Below are 21,219 nucleotides of genomic sequence, written 5' to 3'. Positions count from 1 at the left end.
TCTTTCTCTGAAGATAAACTGCAGGACCAACCACCATGTATACCAGGATGCAGATCATCATATGTTCTCCCTGCCGTCTCTTCGTTTTCCCCTTCCTTTTTTTATCCATCAGGAAAGTTATATCAATGCTACTACTTCACATTCGAATTATTACGAGTTTGCATACTTTTCTGAATGTATGTGAGTCCGTTAGTTCATTTTCCGTTTTTGCCACTTTCAACCGATACAATGAGGTCAAGGCTCTTTTTTTTTTTGCGAGGGAAAAGGAGTTTTATTCCATATTGAGAGAGTTACAGTGGAGAGGCAACTTTGACTGGATTGATTCCAAAAACGACCCAGAGTCACAGGCCCTATCATACGGTGAAGGATGATACCAATCTTGCCAATGCTATGCACGGTGGCCTCCATTAGCTAGGGGCAGCGGTGCTTATTATGCTGGACGTAGATACACAAGTGATGATCTATTAAAAGAAGAGCTCGGTCAACGCAGATGCATCTGCGGACGGCAATCTAACTGACTCTATCATCGTGTTCCTTGTGCCTAACAAATCTACTGAGAAGGATGATACCAGCAAATCTTCTCCAAAAATAAGCATAAAAAACTGTATCCTTTTCTTTCTTGAGAAAATACGAGCTTGTGTCTCGATGCACTGGCAGAGCGAGTCGATTGCTGCGTGATGAATGAAGCATTTAGAAAGCAAAGCAGAGGACTCACGACATTAACGTGTGACGATGACGACAGCCTAATACACGACGAACTTAACTCGTCTGTCATACTTTGTGCTGAAATCTGATTCAGAGGCCTCCTTATTGTGCTAGTTTCTTTCAGATTCAGATTCAGAATATAAGACCGCAATGGAACTGGCTGTAGTACCCCATTCAGATTCAGAAAGGATGATCTGAAGTACAGGGGTCCGGGTCCGAAACAAAATGTATACAGAAGGACATACAGGTGCTGCAAATAAGTATGGCGGGCCCTTAAGCACTTTAACAGAGCTGAAAGAAAAAGAACACCGAGGGGTCTTTCTCGGTGTGGGCCGCTCTTTCTCAGGTTGAGCTACAAGATAGCAGTGGCCTCTGGTTCGTCAAGAATTTTGTGGACAAGCATAACCATCTGTTGTCCCTGCTGACCTGACTCCGTACTTATCGGCTCATCGTAGAATGACTGACGCACAAAAGGCCGATGTCATCGAGTATGCTGTCGGTGGACTTCAAACACATCAGATTATGAATGTAATGGAGAAGAATGCCGGAGGTCCCGACACGCTTGGATTTATAGATCGAGATCTATACAACCATGTTTCAGTCCAGAAAGCGCAAGATAGAAGGCAGTGACGCTAGATATTTGCTCACCTATATGATTGCACAGAAAAAAGCAGACCCGGAATTCTTTTTCAAATACACAAAAGACAGCGAAGGCCATTTGAGGAACATATTCTGGGCTGATTCACAATCCCGGATTGACTATGTTGCCTTTGGTGGTGTTGTGGTGTTCGGCAGTACATACCGGTCTAAAAAGTACAGGCTTCCGTTTGTTCCATTTGTTGGTCTGAACCATCACCGCAGCACAGTTTTGTTTGGGGCCGGTCTAGTGTCAGACGAGACAGTTGCATCATATCAGTGGCTTCTTCATGTATTTTTGGAGGCAATGTCCTAGAAGGCACCCATTTCAGCAATCACCGATGGGGACGGTTCAATGGCTAAAGCAATAGCTACTGTCTGGACTGGAACAGATCATCGTTTGTGCACGTGGCATATCAAGGAGAATATGGTGATGCACCTCCGCAAGAAAAAGCTTGAGGAATTTAGGGAATTCATTTACCGTTGTTGGGATGTTGATGAGTTTGAGAAAAGATGGGAGGCTTATAAGGTTCGGTTCAAAATAAAACCAACGGGGAAGAGGTCGTCATGGGTTAACAGGATGTACGAGCTGCGACACAAATGGGCTGCTGCGTACACAAAGGGTAGATATTTCCTAGGCATGATGAGTAATCAGAGGAGTGAGTCTCTCAACTCAAGGCTTCATGTGCACCTGAACAGGAAGATGCAGCTTGTTGATTTGTTGCAGCATGTTGAGCACTGTGTATCCATAATGCGTAAGAATGAAGCAGCGTTAGACGCAGTAGCAACACATACGATACCCTTCACTAAGCTGAATGCACACCCTCTGAAGATTTCTGCCTCTTATATTTATACAACTGTGATGTTTTCAAAGGTAAAGCGTTAGATTGTCGAAGGGACAAATTGGCAGGTCACGGACCGGGTAGCATGTGATGGTTTGCTCGTGTTTGGAGCTTTGCGCAAAGCCCCATATGGCAGGGATACTATAGAATTGCAAGGTAAGGAAGGTAAGTATGCTGAGGACTTGCATGCAAAAAATTGGATGCTGAGGATCCCAATGACTTGGAAGGTAAGGATGCTGAGGACTTGCATGCAAAAAACTTGGATGCTGAGGATCCCAATGACTTGAAAGGTAAGGATGCTGAGGACTTGCATGCAAAAAACTTGGATGCTGAGGATCCCAATGACTTGGAAGGCAAGGATGGTGTGGACTTGCATGCCAAAAACCTGGATGCTAAGGATCCCAATCACTTGGAACGTAAGGACAGTGAGGAGTTGGATGCAAAAAAGTTGGATGCACAAGCCGTGGATGCTAAGCCCGTGGATTTTATATATCACGTGACTTGTCTGTTTACAGGAGCAAGACTGGATGATGCAGCTTGTAAATGTAAAAAGTTGGAAAGTCAGGATTACCCATGCGCACATATATTCTGCGTTCTGGATCATCTTGGTGTACGCACATTTCCAAAAAAATTTGTCAAGAAAAGATGGACAATGCATGCCAAGCCAGCGTTCCCTTCTTCAAGGACTGCGAATACTCATGTATGGTCTGATCACATGAATAAGTATCATCAACTACGCAACATGGCTAGTGACGCTTTATTCACAGCCGCAGCCAGCGATTCACAGTCAGAACAGGTGATGGAGCTCCCCCCGAGTATATTGGTTGATGGAGAAAAAACTGATTTGGATGAAGGCCATAAATCATTTGTTCCTTTGCCGGCATACTTCTCTACTGCTCGCGAATGCTGCACTGATGACGTGGAAAATCCAATCAAAATAGTTCCAAAAGGGAGACCAACTACCGAAGAATCGAACAAGAGGATTAAATCCAGGCGCGAGCGGATGAGAGGGAAAAAAAGCAACGAAGTTAGTGCACATGTTTATCTCATTGTTCATTTCCATACATGCTTACAATGTTAATATGTTCTCTCTTTTTCTTCAATTTACTCAGGAACAAATCGGGGAAATCAAAGGTCACAAGGACGAAGAAGCGAAAAGAGAAAGACTCAGAGACAGAAGAAGACACAGATTCAGATACAGAAGAAGAGGAAGATTAAAAAAAGTAACGAAGTTAGTGCACATGTTAATCTCATTGTTAATTTTCATACATGCTTACAGTGTTAATATGTTCTCCCGGAGAGTGTTCACATGTTTTTCTTCAATTTACGCAGGAAAAATCCGGGGAAATCAAATAGCACAAGGAGGAAGAAGCAAAAAGAAGAGACAGAGGCAGATACAGAAGAAGAGACAGAGGCAGATACAGAAGAAGAGGAAGATTCAGGTACAGAAGATGAGGAAGATTCAGATGCAGAAGAAGAGGGAGATTCAGATGCAGAAGAAGAGGGAGATTCAGATGCGGAAAAAGAGGGAGATTCAGATGCAGAAGATGGTGGGCCGAGGAGGGCTAGGAAGAGACCATTGGAGGTTGCAGAAGAGGATTATGCAAAACCAAACAAGTGGGCAGTAGCACAATTGTGCGTATTTAAACATGTTTTCGAATGCTGGCTGCAGATTCATCTATTTCATTTTTTGCAGGAAACGCAAGGGCGCTCCAAATGTCATTGCTGGGAGGAAGAAAAAGAACGATGACAAGGGTGCGCGAGGAAAACCAGTGAAGTTAGTGTCTGTATTTACATGTCCGCTCTAGAAGTCCGGTATTTGCTAGTACTGTGTTGACGTTTCTTAACTTTTCCAGGAAAGACTAGAGTAAGGGCGGTAAAGAACAGGCCAAAGGCGTGATGAAGACAAAAAGGCCTGCTAGGAATGTACCACAGGCTGAGCGAATAAGAGCTGTCAAGTTAGCTTCTGTAGCTATGAAGAGAAAATCAGTGAAGTTAGTGTTTTTTCTGTTATAGTGTACTGTACATGCTCAAATCTTCTTTGCTATCCTATTAACAAACGTTGTTTCATGCAGGAAAGCTAAAGTGAAGTCGAGACAGGATGTTTAGATGCACAGGGTCAAGCAGAGAAAACAAAATGATTTCTGGGGTCGAAAAATTGAGAACAAACTAAAGTAGACAGTTTTCTATGCCTTGATCCACCTTGTTTCTCATGTATTAGACCTATTTGATGGACTACCACTATTTTTCTGAATTCCTTATTTGATTGGTACACCCTCATTTTATTATGGACGGGTCGACATGGTAGGCTAGTTATGATTTATCAACATCGATGAAACAATGCATTTTTAGTGAAGTTGGTTTTCTGTATTTTTTTCATTTTTTTACATAATATATTGCTGAAATTTGTTTAAAGTGTAGTCAAATTTCATACTTGAAATATAAAATAGAAACCGAAAATTGATATATATATAAGAAAATAGAACATTACTAGAAACCTCGTTTTCAAATAACATTGAAAATCGTTTATTTTCAAATAGAAAATAAGCATACTGATATTTTAAAAATAGCATGCTCATTTGAAAAAAGCATGTTCAATTGAAAATAAAATAGAATGAATATGCTGATTTAAAAATAGCATGCTGATTTTAAAAATAGCATGCTGATTTTAAAAATATCATGCTACTTTTAAAATTATAATGCTCTTTTCAATATGCTACTTTTAAAATAACATGCTGATTTCAAAAATATCATGCTAATTTTAAAAATAGCATGCTATTTTTAAAAATATAATGCTCTTTTCAATATGCTACTTTTAAAATAGCATGCTGTTTTCAAAAATATCATGCTAATTTTAAAAATAGCATGCTTATTTTAAAAATATAATGCTCTTTTCAATATGCTACTTTTAAAATAGCATGCTGATTTCAAAAATAGCATGCTGATTTAAAAAAAATCATGTTCTTTTGAATATGTTGTTTTTAAAAATAGCATGCTGATTTCAGAATAACAGCCTCATTCTAAAAATATAACGCTGTTTTTAAAAATATAACGCTGTTTTTAAAATAGCATGCTGATTTAAAAAATTACATGCTTTTTTAAATATGCTGTTTTGAAAGCAGCGTGCTGATTTTGAAAACATCATTTTTTAATTACGATTTTTAAAAGATAGCATGTTTTTTAGTATACTGTTTTTCAAATTAAAAAAAACATGCTGGTTTGCTCTATTTTTGAAAATAGCATGCCATCTCGAAAGTAACAGAAACATCATTTTTTGCATTGCATTTCCACCCGCAAGTTTTTGTTTTGCATTGCATTTTTTTTGTGCAACACACATACAAACCGCATTTTCAAAATAACTCGTACTAGCCAACACAAAAACCTCGTTCAAAAATGAAAGTAGTGTCTAATCCATTTGAAACCCGGTTAGATTTGATTCTAAAAATACTAGCATCACTGTGGCAAAAAAAGGAAATATAATTGCAGTTCTTAAAGGTAATTATATCAAGGAGGGTACCAGGGTGCGTTATATATATAGACTTGCATAGCAAGTACATTACGCCACATAGGGTTCATACTACCACCAAGTTATTGCCAAGTTCCACTTACTGGACGATCTTCATATCCAGTTGGACCCAAAAGTTATACCACCAAAGTATCAGTTACTACCAAGTACCAATTACTACTAAGTTGCACTTACTGGACCCAAAAGTTGATACTACCAACTTGCAGTTACTGGCTAGTACATACAGATTATAAAACTAGTGTCAAACTACTGCCATGGGTCAACGAATCCTCATGCCACTAACCATGTTCACCCTAAGCCCACCTCCACTCCTTTCCATGAACCTGAAGATAGCCATTTGATCTTCTTTCATTCTGGCGCCCTCAACGACTTTTCTCCAGTTCTTTGTCATGATCGCACGCCCGTCCTTCTTTCCCATCTTGAACAAGACCTTTTTATTACCTTCAAAATGTTCGTTGGTGACACGCACAAGCATGGGCTTTCGCAGATAATCTTTGAGGTAGGCCTGATTGTAATCCTTTGAGAAGCACTGATTGCACAGGGAAATAAATAATGTTACATAAAAAATGAAGTATGATTTGCACACAAAAAAAGTAAGTATGATTTGCACAACCACGCCCGTCCTCCTCTCTGTCTCTACATGATGGCATTTTCACTAGTGAAGTATGATTTGCAAAAAGAAAAGTCCAAGTGTTTACCATCTTGCTCTTCCCTCTGATGACTGCCGAGCGAGTGACGGTGCTGACATAGTATGGTATGGGAGGTTGGCACTACTTTACTATGGATTTGAGACAGTCCCACCGATCCTCGTTCAGCGATACATTGTTGCCGTAGAAGATGCGATCCTCGAAAGTTCCTTTTCTCACAAGGTATCCCGGACCTGTATAAAAAAAATTAAGATGACAGAGTAGTAAATAATTTCATACGTAAGATCTACAACATCAGCACTGGGTTAATGATCAATGCCTACTCCAATGATCAAGAAATGAAGGACATAGATAACCTAATCACATCCACCCAGCAATATCTCGTAGAAACATGGGCAAATTGAATATTTGATTTATTTAAACTAACAACTAAACACTGCTCTATGTAAGCTCTAGTTCAGTCAATGTTGATTTGGAAGGTCATCTAGAACCCAAACAGAGTAATGTGTGGTAACCAAGTGTCACTCAAACATCAACTTTCTATATTTCACGGTTCATTTAATATCTGACCAGCCATATAGAACTTTACCCCGTAGTGCCAAGATAGGATCGAGGTCCACATCTCCATCTCCATCAGAACTATCATCAGTGTCATAGTCGCTAGAGGTGTCGTCATCAGCGCTATAGCCGTCACTCCCACGTGAAGTGCCATCTGAAGCATCATCTGAGGTGGTCCGGTGATCACTCTCTTCACTGCTGATGAGGATGGTTTCCCTTGCCATTCAAACCTGTTGCATGCATTGCAATGAACACATGTTAGTTATTGATATATGAAATCAGTCTTCCATTAGGACTTATTAGCACCATATACAATGTGAATAATCTTTTCGCATACTTCTTGCTAAGTACGTAGTTCATGTATAAACATCTACACGAAAAAGCTAGTCGACAACTATTCACACGACTAGTCAAGACTAGTGGTTAGACTCATAATCATTGGGCAGACATAACCAATTAGGATATTTCAAGGTTACAATTTTGTGAGCTGGACAAGAAAACTTGGTAACCAACCAATTAATAGCCATGTAAAAATGAACCATGATTGACTGCTCTCATCGAGCAATACGTGAAACTATAACTGATCTGCCTTTGATCACTGCAAATTTCCTGATGGGCTGTTGTGTGGTACCATTAGGTAATAAATATAAAGTCTTTAAATTGTCCCAACAAAACAAATAATGCATTTGCTGCTGTACATAACATTTTTAGAGGTAGCTGTGGAGGTTAATTTTCCAATTCCAGCGAGAATAAGGACATGATAGAATCTCTCAAGCAAGATGACAACATAGTGAAGGCTATGAGAACGAGCAAGGTATGCTGACCAATAGTCACCCTTTTGTATACTTGCTATTTATTTACTCATTACTACCCATACCAACAAGTAAAATCATGATTATAAAGTATAATGCAGAAAATCCAACAGTGAGGAATTTGTTGCAATGTGAACTACTAGCTCACAGCAAATTTTCATTGACCCCAACAAGCCCATACCATATCCTGGAGATAGGCTGACATAATTCAAGTAAGAAGTAACAACAATCAGCAAAAATATGCACCAACCAAAAATATTACATGTGTGCACATATCATCAAAAACATGCACCAATCAAGAGCAGTCTATACTTGACAAATCCTTCAAAATATGCACTAATCATCATACTACCATCGAGTAATACATGAAACTATAATTGATCCTCATTCCATCATTACAAATTTCCTCATGGTCTGCTTCTGTGCTCGCCTTTTTAGTTTTTAATAACTAAGCATCAGCAAATACATATACACAGTCTTCAAACTATCCCAACAAACCAACACATGTGTATGCTCCTGTGAATATACTTTTTCTATATCTAGCAGTGGGGGGTCATTTTCCAGGGGGAAAAAGTACTTGATAGCATCTGTCAAGCAAGATGATAGCATAGTGAAGGCTATGTCGACGAGCAAGGTATGCTGGCCAACACCCACCTTTTTCTCTTACTTGCACGAAAGTGTTTACCCATTACTACCCATATGAACAAATAAAACCATGATTACGCAGTACATTGTCATATTATCTTGCTGTAAAATTACTTGTTGCAATATGACCTACTAGTTGACAGCAAATCTGCGAATACCCGAAACATGCACACAAGCAAGTGTCAGATTTTAACTTGGGCGGTGCTGCTAGATCGCAAAATTAAGGTCAGATCGACATTCGAAGGGCAGGGAAGATCAATCTTACCTGCGAAGTGGTACCAGATGGGGCTGGAGTAGACTTGTTTGAAGCTGGCACCACCGGAGCTTCGGGCGGTGTGACCAGGATTGGGGACAAGAGGTGCCGTTGTTGGACCTTGCTGTCGACGAAGCAATGGAGAATCGTGGCCGGAGCAGGGGGAGTGGGTGGCCTCGCGGATCCGGCCAATTTGACGACGACGAGGGCGACCAAGGTGACGGCTTGGCAAACCCTAGCCGTCGCCCTCCGCGTCGCCTCTCTGTCTTTGCAAAGAACGAAGTGTGGTGGGATTGGGAATGGGGGTGGGGTTGGGGTTGGGGCCATGGCTCGCTTTTCTCTCTGCCTCCCACTTGTGCAGGCCCACAAAAGGAACAAAGTGTTGGGCCGGATCAGATGCAGATTTGGCAGCATTACCAATTCTGGCCAAACAGAAAAGATCAGCATGACCACAGGTGTTCTTTTGAAGAAACCCTAAAAATACACTGCTGTTCATGTTACATGTGGATGAGTCTTTCAGTACACCAATTGATCTTGAATAATTTTAAGCACTCCACAGTATATATATATATATATGAAAATAATGGTTAACCAATAAAATGGTAAACTATTAGATGCAAGGTTACAAATATTTGAAAAAATCAATAATTGAATTGTATGCATTTTTATGATTAAATTTAATAAATGTAACATTTTTGCAAAAGCTATGATAATTAAAATATTCATTGGTATTTAAAAAAAAACAACCGCAAATGACTACTTATGCCAACCAGAACTTCTTCAGGGTTTCGTTTATTCATCTATTCTTTGGCATGCGGGTTCATAACGCCTTCTTCGGACCTTCTCTTTGTCCGACAAATTCCTGAGATATTGGGCTAGCGCCTTGTGTTTCGCCCTCACACCATGCTTCATTTGGTATCCTTTGGCAACTCCTTCGGCGTGCTCAAGAATACTAACGAAAGCCGGGTCCAGATATTTGCCACAGAATGCGCAACGATACACCATACGCTTAAGCACGTTGCACTGTCCATTCTGCAATTCTTCAAGGGTTTTCTGAGTGTGTGCATCCATCTCTCCTTCGGAAATGTCCGCATAATCATGAGAATAAGGCTGCAAGTTTAAATTATGTATGATATAAGCTGCACCATTGTTTACCGTACCTAATATTCCCGAAGTTTCATACTGTAGTGCCTATAAATTATTTTTAAAGTAAATATTTATTAACTTTGAAAATTTAAGGAGAAAAAAGTAATATCAAATCCATATGAAAGCATAAATCATATGATGTACTTTAAAAAAATTTGTCAATAAACATGCACAACCTTTATGATGTCTGACTTTTAGCATAAAACCAAAACGCACTAAATTGTGGAGTGGATGAACCATTAATTTCTCAAAGATTGATTGAATAAATAATGATCATTACGTACTGATGATCAACATTATATTTAGAGCTAGATTCCTTTATGCCAATTCAACAATGTATTGATGGTTTAATGATTAACCTCTAACCTTAAACTTGAAGACAAATCTAGGGTTAAAAAATTAAAATTACCGTAACGGAATTCCAGTCCATGCCGTGCATGTGCTGCTGCTTGTGATCGACGATGGAGTACTGCACCTCGTTGACACGATGCTTCTCTGGGTCGGACACCGAGTAGTCCAAAGCTTTATCGTGGGGATCCTGATCCATGCGATGGACGACGACGTCGGTGGTTAGCCCCGCAAGTCCATGATCTGTCACGACGGCGTCCATGACAGGCCCCTCACATCCATGGCCACAATTTGTCACGACGGCCAATCGACCTCCACGAGTGGAGTTCATATCCGGCGGCAGGGAGGCGGGCGTGTGAGCAGTGGCGATGGTTTTAGAGCGTACCATAGGGGGAGAGATGCGGGGAGTAATTGGTAGTTACCTACTATAGCGGAAATACTTATGAGAAAAATTGATTGGTCGGTGTTAGGCACCTTCAATGCAGCGGCGCTTATTTAGGCGCTTAATTAGGATCCTGGAAAAAAAATCACAAGCGTAGGCGCTTGGGGCAGGAGCTAGGAACTGGATTTTGTACATCTACGTGATGCAATCCAAAGATCGTGTCCGGGGTGGATGGGTTGGGGATTGAAAATTGTGTACATAAACCCTAATGCTCAAGACTTGTGAAAACATCAGATCAAATTGTCCTCAAGTGATCTAGTATTACTCGGATCGAGACTTTGTGATCATCATCTAGCCACGCCACAAACAAGATGGTTCTAGTATTACTTGGATCAACACCTTAGGCAGCAAACTAGTGCATTTTCTTTTTGAGTCACCATCTTCCTTCTTGAAAACCACATGTACACACTCATCATGTATACCATAACACATCAGAATCTGTTAACGAGCGCTCACAAGCTTAACTAGCTTCAAACGAACCAAGCCAATCAGGGTTTTATGCTACTTAATCTAAATGAGCCGATGATTAATGAGCACGAGTTTAACAAGCAGAGATGCCAAACCACACACCAATTAACATAGTTCTACCTTAGTTCAACGCTTCCATATATACAAAAGCAAGCACCACTTAGTAGTACTGGTGCACATAGTTCGACCATAAACGTTCACCAACAAAGTATAACATAGGGTAGTACTTAGCATAGTTAAAACCAAAAGAGCATCAGTTCTAGCTGCGAGGGTGCGCACTTCCCTAAAGCCTCAAAGAAGCCTCATCAAGTAGTCGGCATACGCGGCGTGCTTCACCCTGAAAGCGTAGCCATTCTTGATGCTTCCTTGGGATGTTCCGACTGCATGGTTGATGGTACTCGACAGGTCGCCTTTCATCAGCTTGTTGCAGTAAGGGCATCCGTAGCCCCCCTTCCGATTCTTGGCCTGACACGTTTCTCGAGCACACCACTGTCAAGCTCCCTCACCTTCTGCCTCCTGTAGATCCTCTGGGTTTTTGGGTCGCTGTCGACGTCGTCACTTAGGACCTAAATGTAGTACAAAATGTTGCGTAAGTATATCTAATATGAGAATTCAGCAGGCACAGAGTCTATGAAACATAATGTAATTGATGACCGCGTAAAATATCTTCAAATGATGTTGAAAAAAATAAATGCATAACTTATTAGTTGCTACATAAGCAACTAAATGGGATAGTACCATATAGTAAAAAAATGAAGGATCAACCATACATGTCGAAGAGAGCACTAGCATTGCCACATTTTGCCACACATTTTTCCCAAGCTGTCCTAAGGTTAGTTCATCAAAATGAGAGCCACAAGTTGGCAAGCCTAAGGGAACCTTGCCACACTTTTTGTGTGTATGCCATGTGGGACCCAAGTGTGGCTTGCCTAAGGTGTGGCTGGAACCAAACACTCACTTAAGTTGGTCAAACTTGCCTAACCTTAGGTATGGCAATCTTTGGCAAAGTTAGTCACAAACCAAACAACCCTTTAGTGCAACAAAATTCACTTGTTACGTAAAAATGCATGAACTGATGATGTAACATGGAAGAGCAGCATACATATGTACTAATGCAAAAAAAAGACTTATAACTTACATGCATGACTAGATAAAATAGCTCGTGTGCTGTATCTATTTAGGGTTAGAATTTTGTGTGCTTATGATGATGGATATTGAAAGTCCACATGTTATCGTCGTGGAAGTTTCCCCTGTTGATCGATACCCCACCCATCAATGTTCCCGAACCATTCAACGTTCTAGGTAAAGTAGTTAATTATTATGAATTCTGACAATAAGTGATCCCAAATGTTGTACTTACAAAAAAAGGTTTTTATCATTTATGCCACCAGTTGTGTCCCACAACTAAGTATCACCACTAGGAATTTCTACTGCTAAAAAAAGCCATCGCTTTGTTAGACACATGCTCAAAAATGCCACTGCACATCATTATTGTGATATCAAATCTATCTTGACATGCTATAATGGCATCAATACCTATGGACCAACATGCCAGCTCTCCCTCTATCTCACTACAATAAAGTGTGGGCCCACTTGATCCCAACATCGTTCTTATTTTCCTATAAAATTATTCGCTTACTCACTCCTCACAAGTGGGGCCACACTTATCATTCTGAGATAGAGAGAACTGAAATGTGGGCCTGGGCTTTTTTTTGTCATATTGGATTGTCAACAAGTTTTAAATGAAAATAACAATGTCTAATGGCATTATTGAGCAAACATCTAACGGAACGATGTCATTTTTTATACATCTAATGGCATTTTTGAGTAAGCATCTCACGAATCGATGGCATTTTTGAGCGGCTGTAACTTCTAAGGGAAAAACCGAGTAGTGGGATACAAGTGGTGGCATAAATGATAAAAACCCTACAAAAGAACTAATTAAAACAACTCAAGTAAAACATTGATGATATCCAATTCCTTTCTAAAATAGCCATTGCTTAGAGATAATCAATGTTTAAAATCATTGCCACAACCACTTATGGAACATTTAAACCAAAGATCGATCAAGTGCAACCAAACATGTACTCAACATTTTAATACCTTATTTGCCTTGTACTGACCAGAGAAAACCTAGGATATTACAAAATAAATAAATAAATAAATAAAGGGGATAGATGACTAATCTCTTCTTCGTTCTCGTCGGCGATGACCACAGGTGGGGTCAGGGGAGGCAACAACTGCGGCAGACGGACACCCCGCTGAGTCTGAGGAGCCACCACCTGCTCCGGGAGAGAAGCCAGAGGAGCTACATGTTCCGGATTATTAGCAGAATAATTTATATAGGTCAAAAACTGACATATACATGCCTCAATAAATGTAATCTAGCTACACAGTTGCGGATCCAGGATTTCACACTTGGGTGTTCAAAAATTTATATTGCAAACTAAAACCACAACAATATTTTTCAAATGGAGGGAGTAATATCTAAAATTTTCATGTGAAAAGATTCTTAGTCCATCGTAATGACAGTACTGACATGAATGACAGAAAATGAAGATTATTTACTTCATGACCATACAATATGACATTTTCATATACAAGGCATGGTGTTGTTATCCTTAAGTTGCAGAAAATATTTTCACAATCACCTACGTAGGCAATTCAATTCCAAGGTCAAGCTACGTATTTGTATTAGCACAGTCACCAAACCTAGGTGGATTTATTAGCAGAATAATTTATCTAGATCAAAATATTGCCTATACAGGGCTCAACACATGTAACCTAGCTAGTTACCTAACACATCTACAGAATATTGATATGGAGTCCATTGATCAAAGATAAAAAGAAACCCTAGCCTTCCCCAAAAATAGACAAAAGGACTGACCAGAGCACACCTAGGATTTTACAAAAAATTAAAGGAGATAGATGACTAACGTCTTCTTTGTTGACATCGCCGACGACCACAGGCTCGGGCATATGAGGCGTCATCTGCTCCGTCTGAGGAGCCAGAGCAGCTACCTGGTCCCACATAAATAGCAGAATATTTTATATAGATAAAAAATGTCATATACATGCCTAAACTAATGCAACCTACCAACACAGCTTCGGATCCAGGATTTCAAAGTTGGGTGTTCAAAAATTTATATTGCAAACCAAAACCACAACAATATTTTTCAAACGGCTGAGATCAAGTTGGCTTTTGAGTCCGGAAGGCATTCTTCTGCCTTTGCTTCTGTTACTCAAGAAATTAAAGAGTTAGGAGTAATATCTAAAATGTTCATGTGAAAATATTATTTTTCCATCATACTGACAGTACAGACATGAATGACAGAAAATGAAGATTATTTAGTATGACATTTTCGGAAACAAGGCATGGTGTTGTTATCCTTTACATGCAGAAAATATTATGCTGAAAATAAGCAACCAAATAATATATTTCAAGTAGGGATGATAACAAGTCTAAAATATTATAACCTATGGTAATTGGACTCCAGGAATCAAGCAATTGGTGTTAAACAAATTGAACGACAAAAAATGTGTCTGCTGGATTAAGTGTGAGAGGCTAGTTTTATACAAATTGACATGAAGTTTAGTGCATAAACTACACCACTTTTAGTCCATTTAGCAATAAAAGAACCATATATAAGAAATTTCGGGCAAAAAATTTCGGGTGGTTGGTAGATCTATCTTAAAATTTGGCATCAACACATTTTGGATGCACGAGAGCCATGGATCGGAGTGGTTGGTAGATCTTAAAAACAAGATAACCTATACAATGAGGAGCCGACCCCCACACCCATGCACCCATGTGGATCCGCCCTTGGAACCTACCGGATCTAACGAATCTAGGTACGGATTTCATAGATGGAAGAAAAGCAGAAACCCTAGCCATGCCCAAAAATAGATAAGGGACTGAACAAGGAAACCTAGGATATTTCCTAAAATAGGACTGACCTCTTCTTCTTCTTCGTCGTCGTCGACGTTGACCACGGGCTGCGGCAGAGGAGGCAGATGGCGTGGCAGAGGAGGCAGATGGCGTGGCAGAGGAGTCACCTGCTCCGGCGGAGGAGCCACCTGCTCCGGCGTAGGTGACACCTGCACCGGAGCCTGGATGTGGTCGACGACGTCAAGGCCACCCTGCTGCCGGCTGGACCCCTCGCCGGTGGGGAGGGGTTTCTCCATGTGCAGCTTCGCACGGCGCTTGGATGCTTCGTGCGCCATGGTGTCGGCCCCGGCGTCGGCCCTCCCTCCCATGGTGCGCTTGGGCATCTCGACGGCGGAGGTGCAGCGGCGGGAAGGGAGCAGCGGCGGGATGGGCAGGCGAGTGGTGAAGCGTAGGAGGAGAAAACCCTCGTATTTGTGGATGGAGAAGAGGACGGGAAGAGGGGGGCGGTGATGAGATAAATGCTAATGGGGAAGTGGAGCCGCCGATTTAGTCCTGGGCAGTCAAAAGGAGTTGTTGCCACGTTCACACCTCCCCGTGCGTTGTTCACACCACCACGTCTTGCCACATCAAAACGTAACTTCTCACTTCTCACTAAAATGAATAGCCCGATCGTGGACAACCATGATTTAGGAGTAATGCAACTTCCCTTCAAAAAATTGTGTAATGCAACTGCTCCCTCATTACACAGAACAAAGTCATACAGTAGGACAACTGAATTTGTAGGTTTGTTTCATCTGCACGTGTCATGTTTTATATTTGTCCTAAAATATGTTGTAAAACTTTACAAACAATGGAATGGCAAATGGGTGTGACAAAACTTCGTCAGCAACCGCGCGGATTCGTCTGCCATATATCCGATGTCCGGTACCGAGGAGGGGAATGTTGATCCATGATGCCATGTGTTTCGTCTGGACCCATATCATGCACCCTGAGCCAACTGGGCCAAAACATGCGCCGCTAGCCTTCTCGATCCAAACAACGAGCTAGTGTCCACCATGCGCAGAGATGCTCATGTGGACAGGTTTGCTAGCACTAGTGAATGATGTCGGATCTCGGTGTGCAATATGTGTAGCCGCGTGTCTCTTTGGCGTGCCTGGCATACCGAAGGGACTCGTCGAAGGTCCAACGAACCGCGGTGGGGTCAATGTTGGATGTATGGTGTGGGTCAACCTGGCTAACGGTGCATGGTTTGAGTTTAGGTGGCTAGGTTTGCATGGCTGGGGGTCTAGATGGCTAATGAGTGCGCATGCGTCATCTGTACATTGTCAAGGTTGAATGGTGGTTGTCTACGTGGCCATGCGTGCATGCATGGTGTGGGTCCAGTTTGCGTTCGGCGCACGGGATGTGCCTTGGTAGGTAGGGCCCACAACTTGTGGCACAGAGTTCTGAAGCAGATGAAGGGGCGGGCCCCGGTCTTCGTCCACAAGCAGGACTTGTTCCCTCTCGATGGCTAGCTCCGGGATGCGTTTTGGTCTCGTTTACACACAACCTATGTGAAGGCTTATGCGTGCCGCTCTCTATGTTCGACCACACCCACACCGCGAAAGGTCCCAAGAAATTTGGATCCCTCATGAATTTGCACGGATTATAGCGGCGGCAGACGAGACCCGGCATTTTTTGCCCTTAAAAATGGCTCTGAGGCGGCCCTGCCCATTGGTCGCACATGGCACATATATGGACCAGAGCTTAGCATGGAACTGTCACCCCCAATCCCTGCTGTGATTTCATGTGGCCACGGTATAGATCCTGAATTTCCGAGGATACTGCCCTAGAAATGCGGCAAATGTCCCGAATATGGCAAGCGCGGGCTCCGAGAAAGGACGGGACCTTGCATGCGCTTTTGGATTGTTCTCCGTTGACCCAAGAGAGAGCATCGACGAAAATGGAGGAACGGGCCCGCATTCATCACGCAAATCGGACACGTTACCTCAAGGTAGCTAGATCCAAACCATGCACCCCCGCCGTCTAGACCCACGTGGTGCACCACTTAGGCACTAGACCCACATCACTTACGCCGGCCCCCAAGCCAACCATTCCCCGTGTAGACTCATATGCCGAACCCCGCAAAATAGCTTAGCACCAGACTTCCACCCCGATTTCCACAACATGCACCACTACACGTAAGTGTCCAAAAAATGGACTATCGCATTATCAACATTTTCTTGCCAAAACAAGTAAGTTGTTTTTAAATTGCTTGAAAATAGCAAGGTTTTTGTTAAATTATAATTTCATTAATTACACATTATAACGTGCATTTTTTGTCCCTCAAAAAGAGGTGCATTCCTTTTTGTAAACCCACAAAATTACTTCCTTTCCCTCGAAAAAATGAATCCTTCTTCACCCTCTCACGATCACGTTCACGGTGGCCTCGCCCTATAATCCTGGAGTGGTCGATCCAATCTCCCCACGGGGGACAACTTCCATGCACTATCTACCTTGGTTGGTTGCAACCATCTCGCCATCACAGTTTTTTATGGGAAAATCACATTCTTTTGTTTTTTCTTCCAAAGATATGTGGCGAAAAAACATGGAACAAAAATTGTAGAAGGCATGGTGGGATACGTGCACATGTTGTCTTTTTGTACTACAAGTGCACTTGTTGGCAAGTTGCATGTGCACGTGTCATGTTTCATTTTTTTTATTGAAAATTATGTTGTACACCTTTACATAGACGCTTGAATTATTGTTTTCGTATGTTAATAATTCCTAAATATTGAAATTCAGCATGCACATAACACATGGCTTCCAAGCTTCGTCAGCGACCGCTTGGATTCGTTTGGTATATGCCCGCTGTCTGGTATTGGGTAGGGGAATGTGGATCCATGCGATGCCATGCGTTTCATCTGGACCCATGTCATGCACCCCCAGCCAATCGGGCTGACATCATGTGCCGCTAGGCTTCTCGATCCTAACCATGCGCTAGTGTCCACCATGGGTAGAGATGCTCAGGTGCACAGGTTTGCTGGCACTAGTGAATGACGTCGTATCTCGGTGTGCAATATGTGTAGTCGCGTGTTGCTTTGACATACCTGGCATGACGAGGGAAGGGACTCGTGTCGGAGGTCCAACGAACCGAGGTGGGGTCAATAATGGATGGATGGTGTGGATGAACCTGGCAAACGGTGCACGGTTTGAGTGAAGCTGGCTAGGTGTGCATGGCTGGGGGCTAGATGGCTAATGAGTGTGCATGCGTCTTGTGTACATTGTCAAGGTTGACCGGTGAGTGTCTACTTGGCCACACGTGCATGCATGGTGTGGGTCCAGTTGGCGTGCGGCGCACGGGACGAGCCTTGGTTGCTAGGGTCCACATCATGCGGCACGGAGTTCTGAAGCAGATGAAGGGGCAGGCCCCACACACCGTTCATAGGCCAGACTCGTTTCCTCTCAATGGACAATGGCTCCGAGGCGGCCCTTCTCTCTGGTGGCACATGGCCCATATATATGGACCAAAGAGCTTAGCATGTGATTGTTACCCCATTCCCTGCTATGATTTCATGTGGCCGTGGTATAGATCGTGAATTCCCGGTGATACTACCCTAGAAATGCGGCAACTGTCCCGAATATGGCACATGGGACCCAAGAAAGGCCGGGACCAAGCATGCGCATTTGGATTGTTCTCCGTTGACCCGAGAGAAAGCACCGACTAAAACGGAGGAACAGGCCCGCACTCAGTGCGCAAACCGGATGCGTTACCTCAAGGTAGCTAGATCCAAACCATGCACCCCCGCCGTCTAGACTCATGTGGCGCACCACTTATGCAGTAGACCCACACCACTTACACCGGCCCCCAAGCCAAGCATTCCCCCCGGGTAGACTCATATGTCGCACAAAACAAAATAGAATTACCACAAGACTTTCACCCCGATTCACCAGGTTACTACCTTGTGCACCCCTAGCCAGCATGATACACTGCATGCACCTAGAGCCGCCTGGGCCCACAACATGCACCACTACACGTATGTGTCCACAAAACGAACTAACCCATAATCAACTTTTTTTCGCCAAAACAATTTAGTTATTTTTATAATGGCTTGAAAATAGCAAGGTTTCTGTTAAATAATAATTTCCTTAATTACAATAAGGTCCATTTTGTAACCACACAAAATTCCTACCTTCCCTCGAAAAAAAAGAATTCTTCTCTCACGATCACGATGCCTCACCCTATAATCTAGGAGTCGATCCAATCTCCCCATGGGGGCCAAGTTGCATGCAGTAGATATTTTTGGTTGGTTGCAAATTTCTCTCCAAAACGGGTTATTATGAGAAAATCACCTTATATTTTTTTACTTCCAAAGACATGTGGCGACAAAAGCATTGAACAAAATCGTAGGAGGCACGGTTGGATACGTGCACATGCTGTCTTTTTCTACTACAACTGGACTTGTTGGCAAATTGCATGTGCACGTGTCATGTTTCAATTTATCTTGAAAATTATGTTGTACACATTTACATAGGCGATCGAATTGTTGTTTTCATATGTTAATAATCCCTAAATATTGACCACGTGACACATGTGGTAAGCAATCCAAACAATTCAAAAAAAATCCCTAAATATTGAATTTAAGCATGCACCTAGAAATTATCAGTCATAGAACCAACATCTCTTTCGTAGAGATTAAGGTACTTCCACATTAAATCTAATACAATAAATTCAAAGGATCAACTTAATACATTAACAACACATAGGGATGTAGCCCAGGAATCCAACGAGTAGAGAGAAAAGGAGGAACAAAAGCTGGAAGATGAAGGATCAGCCAGCAGCAGCGCCATCAGCCTCCTAGCCTCACAACTCCAGGTCTCCAGCCTTGTGAACTCCATTTTTTTCCTACAAAACACGAATGGCAAAGTTTCTGTTACAGGTTAGGACTTAGTGAAAATTACAGTTATGCTGAAACAGTTATAATGACAAACAATGTTGACATGATGGTTACAACAAGCAAACAAAACCAAGCTCACAAGTGCAACTTACTTTTAACATCAAACAATTATATTAACATGGCCACTTTAGAGCAAGATTTTACCATGCAACATAAAGTTGTCATAGCAACAAAAGGCATGGCATGAAAGTATTGACAACATAATGCAAATAATTTTTAGGAAGCATGGCCATAGGAGTTATATTTTTAGTGGCAACCTTCAAGCAAAGTTGAATAGTTTTATAACAGAAAGGGCTGCTGTTATTGGTAGAGGCACACTGAGGTTGGCTAGCCATCGAGGATGACCAGTGGGCCAGGGGCCACATGACTGGGAGCATTTGTGTGTGCGTGACTGCCGTGGGACATGGATGTCAGTGGCTTACTTGGAAAACAAAAGGGGGGTTTATAGTTTAGTGGGAACCATCAAGCAAATTCGCAAAGTTTTATAGCTGACAGATTTATACTTGCTGAGATGCACAGAGTAAAATGATGGCATGTTGGAGGCAATAAATAAATATGCTACATGGCTTGTCATGGCATCTAATTGCACAGAATGCTAGTACAAATCATGGAGATAAAGACATACAACATGAGCATCTCCATAAGAGCTGGTAGCTCTACCAAAAAGCAATCAACAACTCAAAAAAGGGTTCAAATATAGTATCAAGCACTTAATAATAGAAAGACACATAAAAAATTTTTGGAGTAGAAGTGCAGGTGAACATCAAATACTACCACTACAACAGTAAAAATTTAGCCTAGGGTTCATATACATCATAATCCAGCCCCCAAAAGCATGTACTCAATCACTACCACCACAACTGTAAGCACGATCAGTAGGAAGATTAGGAGTGGGGAAGCTTACTCTAAACAACGGTACCGCCGCCGTTCAGACGAGGGGAGCGGCGAGGGAAGCGTGCAGAACGGCGGGGAAGCGATGTCGTGACCACTGTCCTCCTCCTCTTGCGCTTTGGAGTCATCTCCGACTTGGTTGGAGGCTCCACAATCTGCAACGGCACCTCGTGCACCATGGATTCTTGATCCAGTGGATGCTCTACCCTGGATCTGAATGCCCACCACCTGCGCCTGTCCCACGGGCTGGAGAATTGGCCTGCTCCATCGCCCACAGGAGGATCTCGATGTCGTGCCTCGGTTGTGCGGGCGGGGGCAAAAGCTTTTTATTCTCCCTGGATGTCATTTCCCTCAAAGTGGCCATTGCCGTCCAGTTCAACTGCCTTATGTTGTTAAACCAAGAACGGATCTCCATCAACCTGGCCATCTTGACCTGGTCGCCGCCGGCGATCTCCACGAAGTCGGCGTTCTCGC

This window comes from Aegilops tauschii, chromosome 1 (genome assembly GCF_002575655.3).
Source record: "Aegilops tauschii subsp. strangulata cultivar AL8/78 chromosome 1, Aet v6.0, whole genome shotgun sequence".
Classification (NCBI taxonomy): domain Eukaryota; kingdom Viridiplantae; phylum Streptophyta; class Magnoliopsida; order Poales; family Poaceae; genus Aegilops; species Aegilops tauschii.
This window is presented reverse-complemented; position numbering follows the sequence as displayed.